General features: G+C 32.0%; 1 protein-coding gene across 23 annotated transcripts in view; it reads right to left on the reverse strand.

Annotated features, from left to right (window-relative positions):
- The window catches only part of LOC143249061 (serine/threonine-protein phosphatase 4 regulatory subunit 1-like), a 161,005-nt gene that overhangs the window by 69,033 nt on the left and 70,876 nt on the right, over positions 1-21,096 (reverse strand). For 5 of the 23 annotated variants that reach the window (XR_013027555.1, XR_013027556.1, XR_013027533.1 and 2 more), the window contains exon 2: positions 5,146-12,066. The exons of 17 other annotated variants lie outside the window; for them this stretch is intronic. The gene's annotated coding sequence lies outside the window, so the exon portion shown is untranslated. Of the gene's footprint in view, positions 1-5,145; positions 12,067-13,774; positions 14,208-21,096 lie in introns of those variants that run through there. One more of the 23 variants, XR_013027552.1, reaches the window with a different exon arrangement.

A 21,096-nucleotide genomic window follows, 5' to 3' on the forward strand; every position in this document is an offset into this window, starting at 1 on the left:
GTATAACTAAGAGCCTAGGACTTATGTGCAAGGAAAATCAATTTGAGTCAAAATATGTCATGATTATTACAGAATGCTACATACTTTTGCTACGAGGTCGGTCTCACTGAAAGACCATGTAACAATTTTGTACTCGTGCATCTTACAGTGTAACATTAAATTTTAATATTGAAAGTCATAAGGGTTGATCTATGAATAGCTGCATAATCCCTATATTCTCGTTTGCATTATTTTTCTACTGCCATCCCTACATCATTCAACTCTCACAAAATGTCTTTTTTATTATTTGTTACTTTAGCATTGGAGTAATAATAGTTCCATTCTTTATGAAATGTCACAATATTTCAGATTTATACATGTGTTGAAGCATGCCTATTCGTCTATTAGTGTTCTCACGTGTTTCACAAAATATCAGTCATTGTATTAACAAATATTTAATATTTCACATACACATACTGATACAGCAGCTTCAATTCTAATACTGTTTTGATAAAAGTTAAGAAAAGATTTTAATTTATGTATATTAATCCTGAAGAAGTCGCAAATGTTTAAATAAAAATATATTATTTCATATTTATCTGGAGTGTAGAGGTCGTTTTTTTAACTTTTATCAAAATTTACACACTCCAGTATATACTACAAATTGTGAAAGACAACAAAATATTCTAATACTAGATTTATAAGAGATAACAAAAAATACTATAAAAATTACAAGCCGCTGCAACATATTGGAAGTGTACGTCTACAACATTTTAATTGATTTCTAAAAGTGTATTAACTTTAAATTCATTATATCTATCATTTAGAAAACAAAAACAAAACATATCCACTTATCATGCACTTACAGGATCAAATAAAGTTAATTTAAGATCACGAAGCCGAAACAGATTAATCAAAAGAGAGTGAAAAACTGTACCCTCGTAGTCCTAATCTAAATATGTTGGCACAGCAGCGTAACTTGTTAACTAAGAAATATCACTCGGAGTTAAACCAGATATGTCAACCGCACGTCAAGTGAACTGAACTTTGGTTTCAAACTTTCTATAAGAGGGATGAACAGTATCGTTTAAGAAACATGAAAGTTTATGACGTTAGTTTATATAAAGTTGTTTTAAACTTCAGGGTCACTCTACCCTTTTACTCAACAGTCAACCTTTTGTTCTTTCCATAGCTCTCTTTCGGTCAATGTCGACCAATCGTTATCGTTAAAATACGTCCAATCTCAGACAGCCCATGGCTCTGAGTCATGTTTCTCATAACTTAGTTATATAATTTTAATTACCAATCCACACTTATTTCTTGAGAAAAATGTGGTTAAAAATGTGTATGATTTTGATAAACGGATACAGTATGCGAGCTGGATTTATCATTAAAGGTTTCAATAGGAGTTTTCATCTACAGATAAGTCTTGGCTCATAGAAAGGATATTTTATGATAGGTGTGAAAGTATCAACAGCAAGATGAAACATCTGTGAAACGTGTGACGTAGATCAAAAGCTCACCGTACAGTGGAAATACTGACATACGTTTCCTAAGCAATGTTATAAATATGCTATTCGCCAGATGAGTTTATAAGTGTTTTTAGGGAGAGAAATCGCGTTAAGTCTTGAAACATATTTTATACAATTACGTTCGTCCGTAACGAAAATATTCCAACTTTCTGAACTGTGATAACCATAAACCTTTCTCAGGTTCTTGGGTACGTCTCAAAGAAATTTCAAAATCACTTAACGGTCTTAACATGTTTATTTTCCAACGTTTACGAGTTTTATAGTCATTTCATTTTTCCCCTTTGTTAGTAAGAACGAATGACACTCAAGCAGTGGGTAGCCACGCCATGCGCAGCATGTATTTCTATTGTTATAAATACTGACAACGATAACACTGAACTTGGATTGTTGCTTGACTTTCGAAATTAAATATAAAAGTATATATATCTAAAGACAAGTAAGATATTATTAGTCTAGACTGCGAGCAACTGCTTGCCTAGTTCTGCAAGATTGGCTGTGTTACTAAAAAGCAACCAATCATTGTTTGTTTGTTTGTAATTAAGCACAAAGCTACACAATGGGTCATATGTGATCTGCCCACCACGGGTATCGAAACCCGGTTTCTATCGCTGTACGCTCGCAGACATGCCGTTGTGTCGCGGGGGGAGCACAATCCATCATAGAGAACCGTTTTGCAAGATACAACAGGGAGAAAATATTTGTAGCAAATTGGACAACAAACAGCTAATTCCATCATATAAGTAAATTATACATAAATGTATCTTTCTGTATATAATATAATGTGTGTGTTTTCTTATAGTACAGCCACATTGGGCTATCTGCTGAATCCACCGAGGGGAATCGAACCCCTCATATTAGCGTTATAAATCCGTAGACTTACCGCTGTACCTGCAGTGGACATATGATACCACACTACTCTTTTTATTAACGTTTTTCTCTCTTATAACAAACTAGCCATAAAGGTACCGATGTAAAATAAAGCAGAAACTTTAACACTGGGTGGTTTGAACAAGGAAACAGTCATATTCAACTCTAGCACTATAATTAATTAAGTCATTGTATAATTACACTGCACAACAAAGTTTTTGCTTCTTGAACACTGTTGGGTGTTCCTTATAGATGTTTGGCTGCTGATCACGAAAATCACATCCAAATTTGTCCATCACGTACCGTTTCATCTAAATCTTGGTTTCACCAGGACATTGCTACAATGGAAAATCGATATCAAGGCAACTGGAATCCGTCAATGCTTGCTGACTACTGTTGGGCAGTGCAACGTGATGCACCGGACATTAAATACAAAAGAAAATCAAGAGCAAAACACTTTTAATTATGTTGAACTTAATAGTGTATTAGAAATATAAATGCAATTAAATACGTTATTGCCGTTAAACAGTTAACTGTCTATTTCTCAGAGTTCCTACGTGATGAAGCAAAACCAAAACTATATTTGTGCATACCCACCTGTCACAATCAGCAAAAACTTTTCAGGAAGCAAAACGTTTCAAAAAAATTGTTGTGCAGTGTTATTGGTAGAGTGAGTTCTGTAAAAGTCTCAAACAGTTGCGATGGCAACCCTATCCATTTCTGTCAGGATTGGTTTCAATCACAAAAACCACACACCTGACAGTTATTTTTATTACACAGAAACAACAAAACTATTGACCTTTGGAAAACATGCAGCAAAATCTTGTTCGTTAAGTGTGATAATTCATCATAAAACCGATTATTCATTTCTTTTAAGTGCGATTTTAATGCAAATAGAGATTTGTCTGTTTATGTACACAAGTATCGATATGACCTTCAATGTAAAAAAAAAAAACAACTTCCATATAACTATTAATAATTTGAATATAAAATAATACACATCAACATACAGATAAAGCCTAATAGGATATGATGCCAATTGTGATGTCCAAAGTTTCCTTTAAAGTTTCTATTATGTTCCAATGATGAAAACAACCTACGTGAAAACAAATTTCTAAATGAATTAACTAGAGTTCTTAAATAGTGTGCGCATATCATTTATAATTATATAAGAGATAAGAGGGCAAATTAGATAAAAAATAAACAAACAAATAAAAGTATCAAATATGACTTTCGACTTGAAGATACCAAAAACAGATATCAGATCAACAACTGGGTAAAATTGCATACTCTGACTGAACAGGATGCTTGGTGATATTATACAGGAAACAGGACGATTAATTAACATCTACGTATATGAAATAGGCGTTTCCACGGATAATCAGAGAACCAATATTTTTTGTTGTATTAAAATAGTACAGCATTACTTAGTGTAAACTATGCGTTAAAAAAATGTTTGTTATTAAAACAAATTAGCACATTGATACAAAGTAAAATAAAGATAACAGTTATTAAAAGAAATTAGCACACTGATAAAAAGCAAAATAAAGATAACAGTTATTAAAAGAAATTAGCACACTGATACAAAGTAAAATAAAGATAACAGTTATTAAAAGAAATTAGCACACTGATACAAAGTAAAATAAAGATAACAATATGGATTATAAATAACTTTGCTCCTAGTAAAACCATTACAACGGTATTATTACCATATTTTACACCTTGTAATACGCTACATCATGGAAGACGCACCCTAATTTTGGAAAGACAATTCTAAGAAAAATATTTTGAATCAACAACCAACACCTTGATGCAGCCTTGACTTTTTTCAACCTATTGAGTGAATACAGTCAAATACATCATATTCTTCATAGTATATCGACAATATTAGTTAAATTGAATGTTTTATGTTATTGAAAATACTTGTAATTGGTCAGTAATGAGACTACGATGTGTATGAGAAGCCATTTTGAGTGACCCTAAACTGACCTCTTGCCTTAAGCCATCATTTTTGTCTTGGAAGACGCATGGGAATTTTTCAAGGTATTTAAAAAAAAAGTGCGTCTTACAAGGCGTTAAATAGGGTACTTTCACGATCGGTTATACGAATGAAGAAGATTAGGCCACGTTTATGTGTTTTTGTTTACAGTTTTAAATGATAATAGAGTCAGTGTATTATTCTGGCTAACTTAACTGCTTAAATACTACACTTAAATGGTCTTTACCAATGAACAAGATATTTTCTATTTGTGGCCGTAATTAATTCAGAACTTATTACTTGTTGTTAAAATCTGCATAAAGATGTCTATACAAATAAAGTATCGTAATTTTCTTTCAGATAATGTATGGTTCAAGTTTCATCTCAAGACAACACCTCGAGTTTCTATATATACATAAATAAATAGGCGCAGCTGCGGCTATAACCAATCAATAAACGGCTGAATAAGACATAAAACTTGTTTTAATTAAATACCCTTGTTTGTCAGATGGCACATTACTGCAGCTATCACATACAGTCATTCAACATTCATACCAACTTGTATAAGACCGGTTATTAGGAAATTCAGAACCTTATGTTTATTACTTATGCAACGTATAGTAAATTAAGCCCAGTTTCTGATTCTGCAAAATAGATTGTCTTCCACAACGCTTCAAACACGCCTTCGAAGGAAGAGCATGCGCATTGTTTTGATTACGGGTTTATACTGCATATTATCATTAATGCATCTACACAAATTAGGGTCAGGGAACAAACCAGAGGACTAACCTTTCAAAGTCGAGATCGTCGCCTTCAGCCCAACTTGAGGAACTAGCGCCTACTCTAGATAGATCTGTACACCATGTTGAATAGTTCCCAGCCCTGAAGACAGTACGTGTGTCTTGTATTTACATTTAGGAATGTAATGATGTACATGATTTCATGGTTCAAGGTCGCTGATTTGTAGTCCTTACCCATCAATTTGTTAAAGCACATATGTCTTTATACGTATAGATATTTCCACATATCCGAGCTCCACGTATGTATGTATACGTTAACCCCTATCAATAGAGTTGTTCACCCCACATAAATAAAGCAAAGCACAACAGCAGATCCGCTCGAGGTTGTAATGTGATTTAAGACTAAAATCGCGTATTCTTTACTAATCATCGCTTACAACCCGTGCTCATGCTACAAACGTTCACACACACCGAATAAACTGTATTTGTCGTAAATATATTTAACATTATCTACTTAGTTAATTATTAAATAACCATTTACTGCTTTGACTTCATAAATATAAATATTCGTCTCTTATTTTTCACTCTTACGACGAATGAAACTTTAAATGTACTGTTTTAGAACACCATATATTCAAGAAATTTGTTAAAAATCACGATCACGCAAGAGCAATCACTGAATCGATCTAAGCCATCAAATACATCAGTGCGTATAAGGTTAGTAAAACAGTCTGCATTCACTTTAGTAACTTTTGACCATGCCAACCACTGTTGTTTTTGTTTATTTTGTAAATACTGAGACACGTATGGCGGCTTTCGAAGTAGTCTCAGTAATTGGTCAGGAATTCAGAAGTCCACAAAATTCTATCTTGAATTACCAGTCCTCATACCAGTCCTCACTGAACTCGTCGCCACTTTATCAACATCGAGGGAGTAAATAACACCGGTAGGTGGCGACATGTTGGTAAGATAGAAAAAACTTTAATGGATTACAATGTTAAGAAAAAATCGTTTTGAACCAAAATTACTGAATTCAATAGAAAGAGTTTCAAATATTTTCACCACAAAGACTTACAACATTCTGCATCCGCCCCAACACAAAAGATATGTAGACACTTAACAGTGATATATATATTTACAATGAAATGGTACATTGTAACTAAAATGACGAGATTATTATCAAATCTCTTTGTGAAGTCAGTCACCACACATACTGTCTTTAGGTTCTGTAAGACTTGTTAGTCACTATACATACTGCTTTCTTTAGGTTCTGTAAGTCTTGTTAGTCACTATACATACTGCTTTCTTTAGGTTCTGTAAGTCTTGTTAGTCACAATACATACTGCTTTCTTTAGGTTCTGTAAGTCTTGTTAGTCACTATACATACTGTCTTTAGGTCCTGTATGTCTTGTTAGTCACCATACATACTGTCTATACATACTTTATGTGTAAGCACGACTGCTGTGGCACAAAGGGATAATTTTAAATTAAAAGTCAGAATACTTTCAACAATTTTTATATTTACTATAGCAAGTTATCATTCGTTAGAAGTCATGAAATGTATGGGATTGATCACAGTACAGTTTTTCTGAAAGTTTAATATCTTCCAATATCACAAAACTAAATATATATGAGTACATTTTAAAACTAATTGTAGTGGCAACGAATGATGACTGATGAAGCTCGTGACAGAATAACAGAATGATTGCTAAGTGTACTCATTTAGATCGTGCAACACAATACTTCAACCGGATCACATTGTCCAATATTCCAATGTTGGTTTACTTTCTGTAAAGAAAGCCATAAGCTCACACATTCACAAACATAATTAAAAGTGTGTATATATATATATATGGTAATTATTAACTCCCTTTAATTATATTCCATGGCGGTTGTTTTAGTGGTAAGCTTGAAGACGTAATGCTAAAATTCCGGGTTAGTTTCTTAGAAACATCAGAAATAGCCATTACGTAGATTTGTGTTTGTTTGTTTTGAATTTCACGCAAAGCTACACGAGGGCTATCTGCGCTATCCGTCCCTAATTTAGCAGTGTAAGACTAGAGGGAAGACAATTAGTCATCACCGCCAACCGCAAATTCTTGGGTTCCTCTTTTACCAACGAATAGTGGGATTGACCATCACATTATAACACCCCACGGCTGGAAGGGCGAGCATGTTTGATGTGATAGGGATTTCTTATTGAAATTATCCAAACTTTTATATTAGCTTGTCACTTGTTAACATTTAGAATTTAAGGAAAACAATTAAATAAATGTTGTCATTTTTTAAAAATTTTCGGTGATCTAGGCAAGTCCGTTTTAATTTGGTGTTGCTTAGATATTAGACAAAACTAGAAAATAATATTTCAGGTAGTTTACATATTTCTATACTCTTGTATTACTTTTGATATAATGATTAAAATAGCTTTGTAATTTGTACTTATATAAATACAAAATTTGATCTAATGAATCGTGTCTTGTGGTTGTTTAAAATACCACTGTTGAAAAATATATTTCCTAACTTTAAACACGAAAGAATGTAATGAACTGTGATTTTCAATACCATTGTTAGTTACAGTTTTTCTTACTAAAATACCTGGCATAAATATTAATTTCTGATGGTATATGGGAACGCTAATTTTTTTATAATAACTTGATGTACTGCAGTTTAACGTGTTGAATTTTGATTTGTGGTAGTATATGTATTCTTTTGAGTTACATATTTTATCCTAGTGAATTCCAATTGTAGTAATGTAAAATATATGGTTAAATCTAGTGAGTTCTGGTATTTCAAAATTTAGATGTCACAGTGAAATACAAAGGACTTCTGGTTTATACACATTGGTAGCTTAACGTTCCTATTATAGACTCGTGTTCTACGTATAATCTCAAACCTAGTAATTCTGTGTTTTATCTGTTACAACGCTCGGTACAAATAATCGATAAAGAGATGCAAAAACAACAACAAAAAAGGGTGAAATCGTTCAGTTTCTGTTTCAGATAAAAAGGGAAGTCTGAGTAATTAGTGAAATTAATTAAAATTATAATATTTTTTCTTTACATGTTTTGTGTAGCTTGTGTCGTAAGAACCTCACAAACAGTTTTAAAAAATGCTTTTAAAGGTCAATGGGGTCAGATCCTTATATTGAATTCTAGAATTAAACACAACTAATCAAAGACAGCTCTCTTGAAAGCATTTGGTAATTCCAATTTCATACATAAACATGCTATATACGCGCACTCAAACACACATACTATGTATGAGCAACATTACTTGCACTACTAGCACTTATGTTCTGAATCACAAACACATTTTTCTTTTTTACCGGTTTGTTGAAAGTTAGTTTTTGTTTTCTCTTACGTGTATTAAGAACACTTCAGAATTTTCAGAATTATAATAATCTTTTTCTCTACTCTCTGTAAATGCACACACTGTATATGTGTTTATCCGTAAGTGGATTATGATCAGTATCTTTAACGTAGCTTACCATATTAAAATGGATTTTAACGTCAGCCACAGTATCCGTTTCAGTACAGTATATGCGTGTCGGAAATACCATAACGAGATAATATTTCATATGACATTTTGACATGCAAGCGGTAAAGAAAAAATTCAGTCGTTACAGGAAACGTTATTAAATGGATGATAGAGAGTAGGTGATAGAAATACCATGATGTGTTATGTGGCTGTTGAAAGAGAAATAATATTTCATATAGATGAAGGACAAATACAAAAGAACTGATCCCATCACTACATAAAAACTTGACACATGAAAATAAGTTAGGACAGAAATAAATACAAAATTATCTTTATTAGAAAGGTGGTGGAGAAAAGAACAAAACCATACGTTCAAATGGAACAGCAACTTCATTAACACACACACACAAAGTTCAACTACTTACTCATTATAGCTGGCATGGAAAATAACCAATACATATCAGTTTGTCGTTAAAAGTGAAGTAGAACAGGACGGTTTTATTAATAATGTTTAAATTTAATCTTAAACAAAAAAATTAACACTACTAAAATAAATAACTGCCCTATAAAATAAATAAACATATATATTTAAATTTAACGAGTAATAAACATACGAAGTTTTCTGTTTCCACTTTTCTTATTTAGAACAAATGAAAGATGTAAATAACACCGTTACAGAAAAAAAAATGTTCCCCCAGTAATGTTAAAAAACAAAACATTTATATAAATATAACTATCTATATACATACTTTAAAATGTTCACCATATGGTTATTTGTTTCAGAATTTTCGCGCACAAAAAAAGGCTACCTAATTTTTAAGTACATGGCTAGAGGGAAGTCAGCTTTTAATAGCTCTCTTTATCAATTATTAGACTACTCTAACTGAATAGAGGGAATTGACTATCATTTATATAATGTATCCGCAATCCCAAATAGTAGAATTTGACCATTACTTATATATAATGTATCCGCAATCCCAAATAGTAGAATTTGACCATTACATATATATATATATATATGCAGTCCGAAATAGTGGGACTTGACTATCATTTATATAATGTATCTGCGATCGTAAATAGCAAGATTTGAATATTACTTATATAATGTATTCGCGGTCCCAAATAGTGGAATCTGAATATAACTTATGTAATGTATCCGTGGTCCCAAAGTGCAGAGCGCAATTTCATATATGTAAAAAACGGCTGATATGGATAGAAAAAACACTATGTAGAGGAGCGAAGTTTCAACCTTCTTCGGTCATCGTCAGGTTCACAATTTTGTGTCAACAGCAGGCAAACCATGAACTCTCAGTTACATAAGCCACTGAGCCACACGCAGCCCCATTCAAACTGAAGTTTCAAACAATTATAACGGCCACTCATTTGACAACATTTATAACATTTTTTATTGGATACGAGGTTCCTACTTATCTATCTTCAACAGTGCAACTTTTAATTTTCAGAAGGATTTTCAATAATATTTTTGACGCTTTGAAAGGAGCTGTTACGGACGATTATCCAAATGATTGGACCCCTAGTGGGACAGCGATAAGTTACGGACTTACGACGATAGAATCCAGAGTTCGATTCCCCGCGGTGGGCACAGCTGATAGTTCAATGTGGTCTCGCTTTATTACAAACAAAGAAATGATTGGTTTGTTAAAATTTGTCCGAGTAATACATAAATGTAATGAAGTTACGGATCCATTAAAGTAAACCACGAAAATGAATCCAATGTAATGAAGTTACGGATCCATTAAAGTAAACCACGAAAATGAATCCACGAAATAGGAAAAAAATCCTTTCGTGTTAATATCACAAAAATATTTTTTAAACTAAAACATCTTAAAATGAGCCTTAAACAATATATTAAATTTTCCTTTACTTATAACTTCGTTAGCGTATAATCCGTCAAAAATTCCATAGTTTACCCTAACTTCACATTTCATAGCTAATTGACGTAAATAAATTTTTAAAAAGTCAAACTTTTGTTTGTTTGTTGGGTGTTAAACACAAAGCTACACAAAACGTTAGCTATCTGTGCTCGGTCCATCAGGGGTATCGAAAACTGAGGGAGGGGGAGAGATGTAATATAGTCCAAATTTATGGTGTATAACAAAAATAAGTACACAAGTCCTATTGTCGAAACATTATTAACCTGAAAGTTTGGTTTCTTTATTTTTCAGCGCAAAAGTTGTAAGTCCACAAACTTACCTCTGATCCACAGAAAATGAACAACTATTTAAAATGCAAGGCAGTCGTTAAGTTTAAAACAACAGATTGTGAGTAATAAATTTAAACTGTCTTGAAATGTGTTGTTGAATTATCGCAAGGAAAAAACATAAGTTAGTTCAAGAAATAACCATCCTATCTTTACATCACGCACATACGTATACACACACACATATATACAGTTTAAAAACGCTTTTTTTTTTTCATGATACAACGTTTACTTCAATGTCATTCAATTTTGAATGATTCTAATAATTCCCTCTCCAGGAGTAGTTACATACTTACATATTACAACCGCCACCCTCACACAAGCAAGACAGGTAGTTCAAGAAACCGAAAAGGTTGAAAAGAGTTCATTTAATGTCTGTTTATATTGTCAGGAACTAAACACCTGAGAGGCACATACCGAATCTCAGTATACATTTTTAATAAACGAGCGCTGAAAAATATTTAAGCAATTTGACCTTCAGAAGGTTATACTGAGACGGATTAAAAAGGATTTCCGCCTCTCAGTGTACAGTACACTGACCTCTACACTATACTTAAAAGGTTGTTGATCTATGTGAAAGGCATTCGTTCAAAGTTGAGTCACATGATCGAATGCTTTTGAAATTCTGTATCACGATTTTCTTTTATATCTTAGAAATTGAAGCCTTCAGGCAGATTGGTGCTAATTAGTGTTAGGTGTGACATGCATTCACAACCTTCGTCCACACCTTATTCATTCACAACTTCTTATAATTAACCCTTTTATTACATTGAATTCAAGCGCACTAGGAATACCAATTACTCGACAGCAGATTTCACGGAGTTTTATATAACATTTGATAAATCTACCAATAAACGTAGGCTTACAATCCACGCAATCACAGAATTACAACGCAACGGCGAGTATACACACAGAAATAAGTAAAAACTACAGATGTACTTCCAGGTTTCTCGCCCAGTCATGTGATAGTTTGAAGGTTAAAAAAAAGATAAAATTCACTTCAAATGTTTGTTTTTCTTTTTGGCTTTTTGCAGGAATTATCTGTAGATATCTGTCCTTAATTTTTGAACTGATTGAAAGACTACAGAGAAGACAGCTAGACAAAGTACAATCCACCCGTCAATCTTTTAGTGCACTCAAGACCTAAATGTGCTGAGCACTTTTTTCTTTTTTTTTTTTCTTTTTGCTGCTGTGCGACGTGATCCACGAACCATCTTTTTTATTTATTTTTATGTGAATGGCGAAAACATCATAGAAACGAGATTGGTAAACCTGAATTAACAAGAAATTCTGTTGTCAATTTCTCCATTTCAAATACTCACATATATATACATTATATAAACATGCATAAATAAATTGTAATACTATATATAAGTGTACCTCATTGTAAAGATGTCGAGAAACAGAAGTAATTTGAATGTATTATTACAACTCTGAAAAAGACACTATCTGCGTTTTCCCATTTCTGGTGCAAACAAGAAAATATGATATTCAAACATTTGGAAACGGTGTTACGACAAGATCAAGTCAAAAATGAAAACATATTAAGTTTTGTTTACTGAAGGACAGAACATTTAATATTTTTTTTTCTAAATCTCTGAACTAATCAATAGGTTTCATGTATAAGATATAGTACAGTTTAATAAAGTTTTTACAAAGTACTTTGATTACGATATTACTCTTGTAAAAGAGCCTGCCACCATATTACTAACTTTAAATAAACTCATGGCGCCGATGTTAAAAAATCACAAATTCAAAAAGTACAATAATCGTTCTGCCATCTAGTGTTACAAACATAAGCTAATTAATTCATGATGACGAGACCCACTTTAAATAATAATGTATCTCAGAACGGCTGGTATGGATATTAACTATATCTCTGTTAACCTGGAGATGACCTAGGAAGGTCGAAACGTTATTCTCTGATTATCAATAAAAATGTTAATACCCATACCACCCGTTCCAAGATACAAAGCTAATTAAGTAAATCTCGAACTTCCCATTAGGCTAAATAAACAATTACACTCAAACTTCTTAAAATGCAAAAATAAAAACTTCACGTTTAAACTAATGAATTCTTACATAATTTCGATCTTTCTTATTCTCTTAATTTTCTTTCCAGCTTCCTCCTGATGTCCTCTTCCCATACTACGTTTATGATATTTACTAAATATAGTCAATTTAAAAAACGGTATTAAGTTTAAATTTTGTCAATAAGATTTTTAGTTTACCGAAATATTAAATATTTCTTTACATATGGTTCATCTTTTTTTTTTTTTTTCGGGTAATTGAATTCGTCACCTCCCAAACAAATTACAAACACTCATTCAAAACTCATCTATCTATACTATTTTCAGGTACGTTCCCAATTATATTCAACATGTAGTGAATTCGAACTTCTTGGATATATATAGTTGCACTTTTTGAAAATTCAGTGTTGAATTATGGTTTCTCTCACTATTCGATAGTTTGTTTTGTTGTTAAACGCACAATGGACAATCTGAAGTGTAAATGAATGAGAACACTGAACTAATTCCTCAGCACACCTTTCAGGAACTTACTGACGTAACACAAGGAAGTAAAGCAATATCGACAGCAAAAAGCGGAAACACGTCATTAAGCTGCTTCCAGTAGGTGTTTCTCATTTTGTGCAACCCATATATACACACACACACACACACAAAGGTATACACTGCCAAAATATTTCGTAAATATTCCTGTAATTAAAATTAACCGGCTCTTCCATTCTTTTTATGAGCTAATTAAATCAAAAATAAACATCATCGCACATAATGAACAGAAATGTAAAACTAAGACCAATAGTATAATCCTTGTTAAAGATATTTACAGGGCAATAAACACTGGGAAGATATCATCTATAATGTTTATCTCGTATTCACACACTTTACAAATGAATTGAAATTAATGTAAAGGTTTCGAATATCCATCTTAACCCTACTGGCCTTTTAAACCAACTTACTTGAGGGTCCTACGATTTGCTGATTACAGAATCCCTGATAGGATATGAAGTAATATATATGAACAATAGTATTATCAGTGCTGCACTCATTACTTTTGATTTCTCTCTCTCTGTATGATATACGTAGAAAAACAACGGTTTCGCTCAATCTTTTATGCCAAATCTTTACGCTGGGTAATGCAAAGGAGAATACGCAAAATTCTTCAATACAGGGACCAAACCGGTAAAGAAAGATATATAAACTCATCGAAACAGACATGAGTGAGTGTTCAAATCCACATCTATATTTACCACCTCAAGACAGCTGTGGGGAGGTGGTTACGTTAAATGAAACACTGTGTATGATACCTGCAACACATTAATCCAACTTTAAATGTGATACGAGCAGCACAGTGAAACTTAAGGTAACTAACTAACTACTGATTAAACAAATATAAAAAATCTACCATATTCATTTACACCATGCATTCAGTATCCAAGGCGAAAATACATATAATGCATATTTAAAAACAAACATAAAATCTTAATTATATTTAATGAAGTCTGATATAAGCTTCATTTACACGTGAAACTTAATCTTCCAAGCGCTAAACGATTAGGTAAATTAATAAATTAGTCTTACTATGTTTTCTGACCAGACTTTTAAACACTGTATTTCCTATCAGACGTGTAAATATGGTTCGCTCACAAAACTGTTTTTATGTTGTTGTTTACCTTGTGTTCTCAAATAAAATAAAAAACATAGATAAATAACAAAACTTGATATTCCTGATGCGAATAATACTAAGTCCTCTCAACCACTAAATATAGCAAGTTCAAGTTGCTAGTAATAAATTCTGTAATGGCACTATCACAAAGAAACATTAATAATTCGTCTTTACTAGTATAGCTTTCAGTATCTGTCCATTGTGTACACAATAATCATGTACACTAATAGTTGTACAGAAGAAAATAAACACTATATGTAAGAGCAAATATGAAGCCAGTTTTGAAATAACAATAAAATATAGTGTATCGTAAATGCAGTAATATGAACTAAGCGCAAAAATGTCAAAATACAAGTGTAACAACAAAAACATAAACTACAATTGATGAGGATTGATTTTAATAAATTGTATTTCTTATAAGACTACTATTAGGCTTACGATATTTTAAATAGTACTTTCTTTATTCGTTGTCAGGCTAGTAGAAATGCAACAGACTGTAGTGGTCGAAACAGTGTTTATATAACAACTATTGCAGTGTGAACGCCTTTTGATGATAAAGCATAATTATAATAAATTATATTTTTTAAAAGACAAAGACTTTCAGTACTGGGCTTAGTGCATTTTCAAACACTACATTGTATTATGAGAAATACAAACACACACAGATACCGACTTCTGATCAGAGCGGGGTAAGAAAAAAAACCAAAGAAACCAAGAACCAGCTAAGAAACAAAAATGGAGGCTCCGCGGTGGTTAGTTTATATAGATTTTTCGGGTTTCACGAATTTACGAAAAACAGTGGTGTGAAAACTTTTGGCCCACTCTATACAATCGAATACTATACTCCTGGTCATGATACTGGTAAACTTTAGGGTCTATGATCATGTGACATGTGTAACACCAAATTTAGGGTCTATGATCATGTGACATGTGTAACACCAAATTTAGGGTCTATGATCATGTGACATGTGTAACACCAAATTTAGGGTCTATGATCATGTGACATGTGTAACACCGAATCGCTCAGACATCTTAGTTGAGGTTATCAGAACCTTTTTTTTTCTTGTACCATAAGAAGTATGTTCCTTTATTTGTGGTCATCACAATGGTTATCTTGACCAGAAATGTGCGTGTTTTGGCAATGAATATTCATCAGTTAGTCAAATAAGTTAAAGTTTGTGCGACACTTTAACCCAGTACACTGATAGTATTTAAAATATTCCAAACGGAACTTGTCACTAAATACATCCATTAACTTAACAACGTAATATAATATCTATAATAAAAGTACAGTAATAAACAAAATAAAATGTCATAACATGCGAAATATTAAACGTTTAACCAATAATGTTAATTAAAGTAGCAATACATAAGCAATATGACAAGTCTTACTTAGAAAACATAAACACATTAGTTGCTGGCTTAAACTACTGTCGCAGAATTGTAACACCAAGAATATCGCAACAGCAGCATATGTTTTACACATGGACGTGTAACAGCAACAGTACGTATAATAACAAATATTACAACAATAATGTATACCAGTACCTTCTTTCTTTTTTTTCAGCAACAGTAACATGCATTAGCCCGCACTTGAACAAATCTGTTATAGCACATGCCCCTAAGTGACACAGCGATGTCTGCAGGCTTCCAACCCTAAAAATTGCGTTTCGATACCCTTGGTGAGCAGAGCATAGATAGCCCATTGTGTAGTATTGTGCTTACCTTCAAACAAACATAGAAATCGCTTTGCTTGGTGTGTTCATGTACTCGTCAGACTGTGTAATATGAAACAAAGTGTGTAAACAAATATTTTCAACACCTTATACAGCATCAATAACACAAACTGTGACAATGTATCAAAGTGAATATACATAAGCACATATAACATGAAATGTAAACTGTGAATATGAATAATGACAGGTACATACTCTATCTAGTATGTCTGCTACAAGTACCGTGTGTTTGTGTAGGTACATTTGATAAAAGGTTTATAAATATAGTACAGGTGAAATATATAACAATGAATTATTTTAGAATAATGACGAAAACACTAAGTTTTTATTTAATGTAGGCCCTCTCGTCTAACGTGGGTTGTCTAAGCATTAATAATTCTCCTAAATATAACGCCAATGATGGGGTTATAAATAAAAAGTAATTTTGTTTTTATTAAACACAAACCCACACAATGGGCTATCTGTGATGTGCCCACTACCGATATCAAAATCTGGTATGTTACATTATAAGCCTTCAGACTTAACATTAAGACACTGAAGAGTTAAAATTTATAAAAGTAATAATTCAGAATTTTAAAGGAATAAAAAATATAGAAACTTTAATCAATTAGGATTAGGTATCAGCTGAAATATTTTGCTTTGTACTGTTGGTTAATTACTCCCAACCTATTGAGTCAATCTCAAACAATTTTGACAGGTTAACACTTTAGACAATATTTAATATTCTAAACGGATTCAAGGTCAAAGTATGAAAACTGCTTGATTGTTTCTCAAACAACCATGTTTTTCCCACAGTCAATGAGGTGTAAAAAGTGTGGATCACCTCAAAGTTCTTTATTAGTTGATAGATAAAAAGCAAACTCCAATTGTTGTTTAAGAAAAAGTTTTGTTGTAATTTTTAAATATTAGGATAAAGTTTATGTTCAACTTATTACTTTGAAATATATGATTGCTTTTAAACCTACATTGTTTTAACTAAGTTTAAACATTCCTGGTGTGCTGACAAGTATTTCAGCTTGTAAAGAATATTTCTAGATGTGTAGTTCACATTGGCATTAACAGCTACACGTATGCAAGTCAGTAATCTTTAATCATGTTGAATTTTAATTTCACATAACAGTAAAACATCAAATTATTCCAATCTTTAATGGTAGTTTATATTAGGACCAAACCATTTACTATGTTAGGACTAGATAACTGTTACAGAACTTGTAGAATGGGCTTTGGATAGGAATATACAAATTACATAATGTGAATGGAATCATGCAATTGCATAGGCAGAGTACAAAACTTATTTAATATAAAACCTATTTAAATTGTCTCATTCAAAATCTGCACTCAATGTGTTTCTCAACAAAACAACAGGGCATTGCTTAGCTACTAGTTATAGAATCAAGGTTTGGTTAAGAACAGTAATATATATATTAATTTCTCTGATCAGGAAAATTAATATATGTGGTCCTGTCCTTAAAGAAAAGCAAAAGCCACTTGGAGATGTCACCTACTTTAACCACTCACACAACTATACAGTAGCAAATTGTCTGTCAATCAGCCAGTAGAAACTAAAATAAACAAAAGTGACACATGACATTGCAATTTGTTGTACTCTCATGACATCATTTAAACATGAGTATGCCATCAATCACAAGAAGAATTACTCATTCTGTAAGCTACAACTTATAAACTTCAAAAGCAGTAAATAAAGATATTTGTTACTCTTAATTTTGGTCTTATTTACTCTTGAAATGAAACACCTTTGAGGATCTTGTGGAAGTGCCTCTAGTAAATATTTCTCTGTACTTGATTACCTCCATAAAGATAAATTTCAGGAGACTTTCTAAGAAACCTATATCTGGAAAAGCATACATTGCTCATTACATGTTAACTCAAAATTTCTAATTTTTGAGCAAACTATTCTTGTCTAGATTGACATACATGAAAAAGCTTTTAATAGCCAAATAGAAGGACAATATTCATATTGTGATGAAGCAACATTTCTAGACTAATACATACTTGTCACTTACCCACAAGATGAATCAACATGCTACTGTTTATTTTACTAATTATACTTCACATCCATGTTCATTTAAACAGCACATGTGACTGTTTATCTTTACAACATTTACTTGAGATAAATTCATGTTTGTTAATTTTCTAAAAACCAAGCTAAAGAGGTTATATTTATTTTGCCCGTGTAATTTCAGATCATTTAGCACACAGTTGCTACACTATAGACTATTACCAACAGTAACCTTGTTCATTGACACATCATTTTACAGTTGTTATTATAACATTTACACTGTTTGAGATTCTTAAAAACAACATTAATTTGTTTATTATTAGTATTATACATATAGTACATCATGGATTATTACTAACAGTAGCCCTATTCATTCAAACAGTGCACCTTCAACAACTGATATTTCCTTTACCACAACACATTCTTCTGGCTAGTTTATAGATTACTACTGGTAGTAACCTTGTTCATTCAAACAGTGCACCTTCAACAACTGACATTTCCTTTACCACAACACATCCTTCTGGTTAGTTTATAGATTACTACTGGTAGTAACCTTGTTCATTCAAACAGTGCACCTTCAACAACTGAGATTTCCTTTACCACAACACACCTTCTGGTTAGTTTATAGATTACTACTGGTAGTAACCTTGTTCATTCAAACAGTGCACCTTCAACAACTGAGATTTCCTTTACCACAACACACCTTCTGGTTAGTTTATAGATTACTACTGGTAGTAACCTTGTTCATTCAAACAGTGCACCTTCAACAACTGAGATTTCCTTTACCACAACACACCTTCTGGTTAGTTTATAGATTAATATTAGCAGTAACCTTGTTCATTCAAACAGTGCACCTTTAACAAGTGAGATTTCCTTTACCACAGCACACTCTTTTGATTAGATTTTACATATTAAAATCATGTTAAATTAGTAAACTCTTATCTACCAAATCCATATTTAACTATTAAGCTTCCCTTTATTAACTGTACATTTAATAAAAGTTTTCTTTCACTAACAGAACATTCACTAAGCACCAGTTATGACTTTAATTTACCAAAAGTATGTTTAAGCACTTACTTTCCTTTATCAGCAGCAGATTTCACTAGTTGCCTTTCCCTACCAAAGATCACTGAACAATTCACTGTTACATACAGAAACACATTAACAAACAAGCTCTTATTATAAGTACACTTAACTAATAATCTCTTCTTATTTTTCTACAATCAGCAAATTCATTATATCTAACCTTCCTTTTATTAACAGTTCACTTAATCTATTGGTTTTCTTACCAATACCATATTTGTACAATTAACAATGTTTAGTAATTTTTTGTATTTAATAAATAGTTGTATCATAGAGCCAAACTAATCAACAAAGTTGTATTCCTTTAGTTTTTAATCAGTACTGTTGCATTAGTTTACAGTCAATTTGGTTCTAAACTATGTTCTAAATAATAATACACTAAAGTTCATACATGGTTTATACAAGGTATAAACACTTCTGGTTTATTTTACACTAATATTCTACTCTATAACCAGTAGCATTGCACAGTTTCATACCTACAGTTACAGTCTGCAATGTTTGCAATTAGTACTTTTGAATTTTTTAAGTAAAAATTTTTTGTTATTGTACAATAACATTTATAGTACTCATATAAACTAAATTAAAATAATACTGCTGGAATATTTAAAAGAGCCAAAAGAATTAATTTTAAACCAGTGTAAATGTATTTAAATTATGAAAATGTGTTAATTCAACTACAAAAACATTTAGATATGAAATATGCAAAACTACTGTTGCATGAAAACCGTATTAAAGGAAGTTTGCAGTTTTTCTAGCGATTCATAAGTAAATTCAGTAAGCTTTAGATAAAAAGATAAAATAATGTTCCCCCTATCACTTCCACTGGTCGTTTTGTTGTGAAGCATTTCATGATCAAAGGATGTTTTTTTTTTTGTTGTTGTAGAAAAGAAGAATTTCAAATACACTGATTATTATTTGTTTGTTATTAATCAAATGGCTGAAAAATATGCTATCTATTCCGTGCCAACCACAAGTACTGAACGCAGTATTTTTGGCGTTATAAGGCTTCAAACTTACCGCTCAACCACTAGGGGACGAAACTGATTGTGATTCATAGGAAAGAAAATTTTGTTTCATTATTATTCCTGTTATATCATTTGATCATGAGATGCGAATTTCTATACTTCAAGTGCACAAAGTGTTGCATGGTGTACGTGAAATAATAACACGGTTCTTTCAATAAACAACATAGATGCAAATTTAATATCTAATAATTGCACGTTTAACACCATTTTACAGCAAGGAATCTTTCACCCAGTTACCAATGTTCTTAAACGCCTATTGCTGATTAACAGGTGGTTGAAAAAAAAAAACCCATTTAAGTTGCATATAGTAAGAAACCTTACCATATATATATATATAAAATATGATTTTTAATGGTAAAAAATAGGTGACATTCAAAACATCAGGAACTGTTACCACAACCAACGGATACGCTTTTCTGGAAAGTAACAGAAACTCATGAGTAATTATTCAGTTTTCGCAGCTGATGACCAGTAAGGAAAAAAAAAAAAAAATCCAGAGCAGCCGGTGAGGTTTCTATCGTTATAAATTTACTTTTCATTTGAAATTACGAACAATTCATTTTGATTGCTGACACTAACCCTTAAACTTAACGAGTCACAGAGACGATGGCCAATTGAACTAGTGGTTTATAATTATTTGAAAAATACAATATTGTAATGATAAACTGAACCTGTGGTAGAATCATAGCATATGTAACAATGCATATGACAACTTATGAGGAAAATATGATACAGAAAAGTTTATATACAG

Source organism: Tachypleus tridentatus, chromosome 1 (genome assembly GCF_004210375.1).
Source record: "Tachypleus tridentatus isolate NWPU-2018 chromosome 1, ASM421037v1, whole genome shotgun sequence".
NCBI lineage: Eukaryota > Metazoa > Arthropoda > Merostomata > Xiphosura > Limulidae > Tachypleus > Tachypleus tridentatus.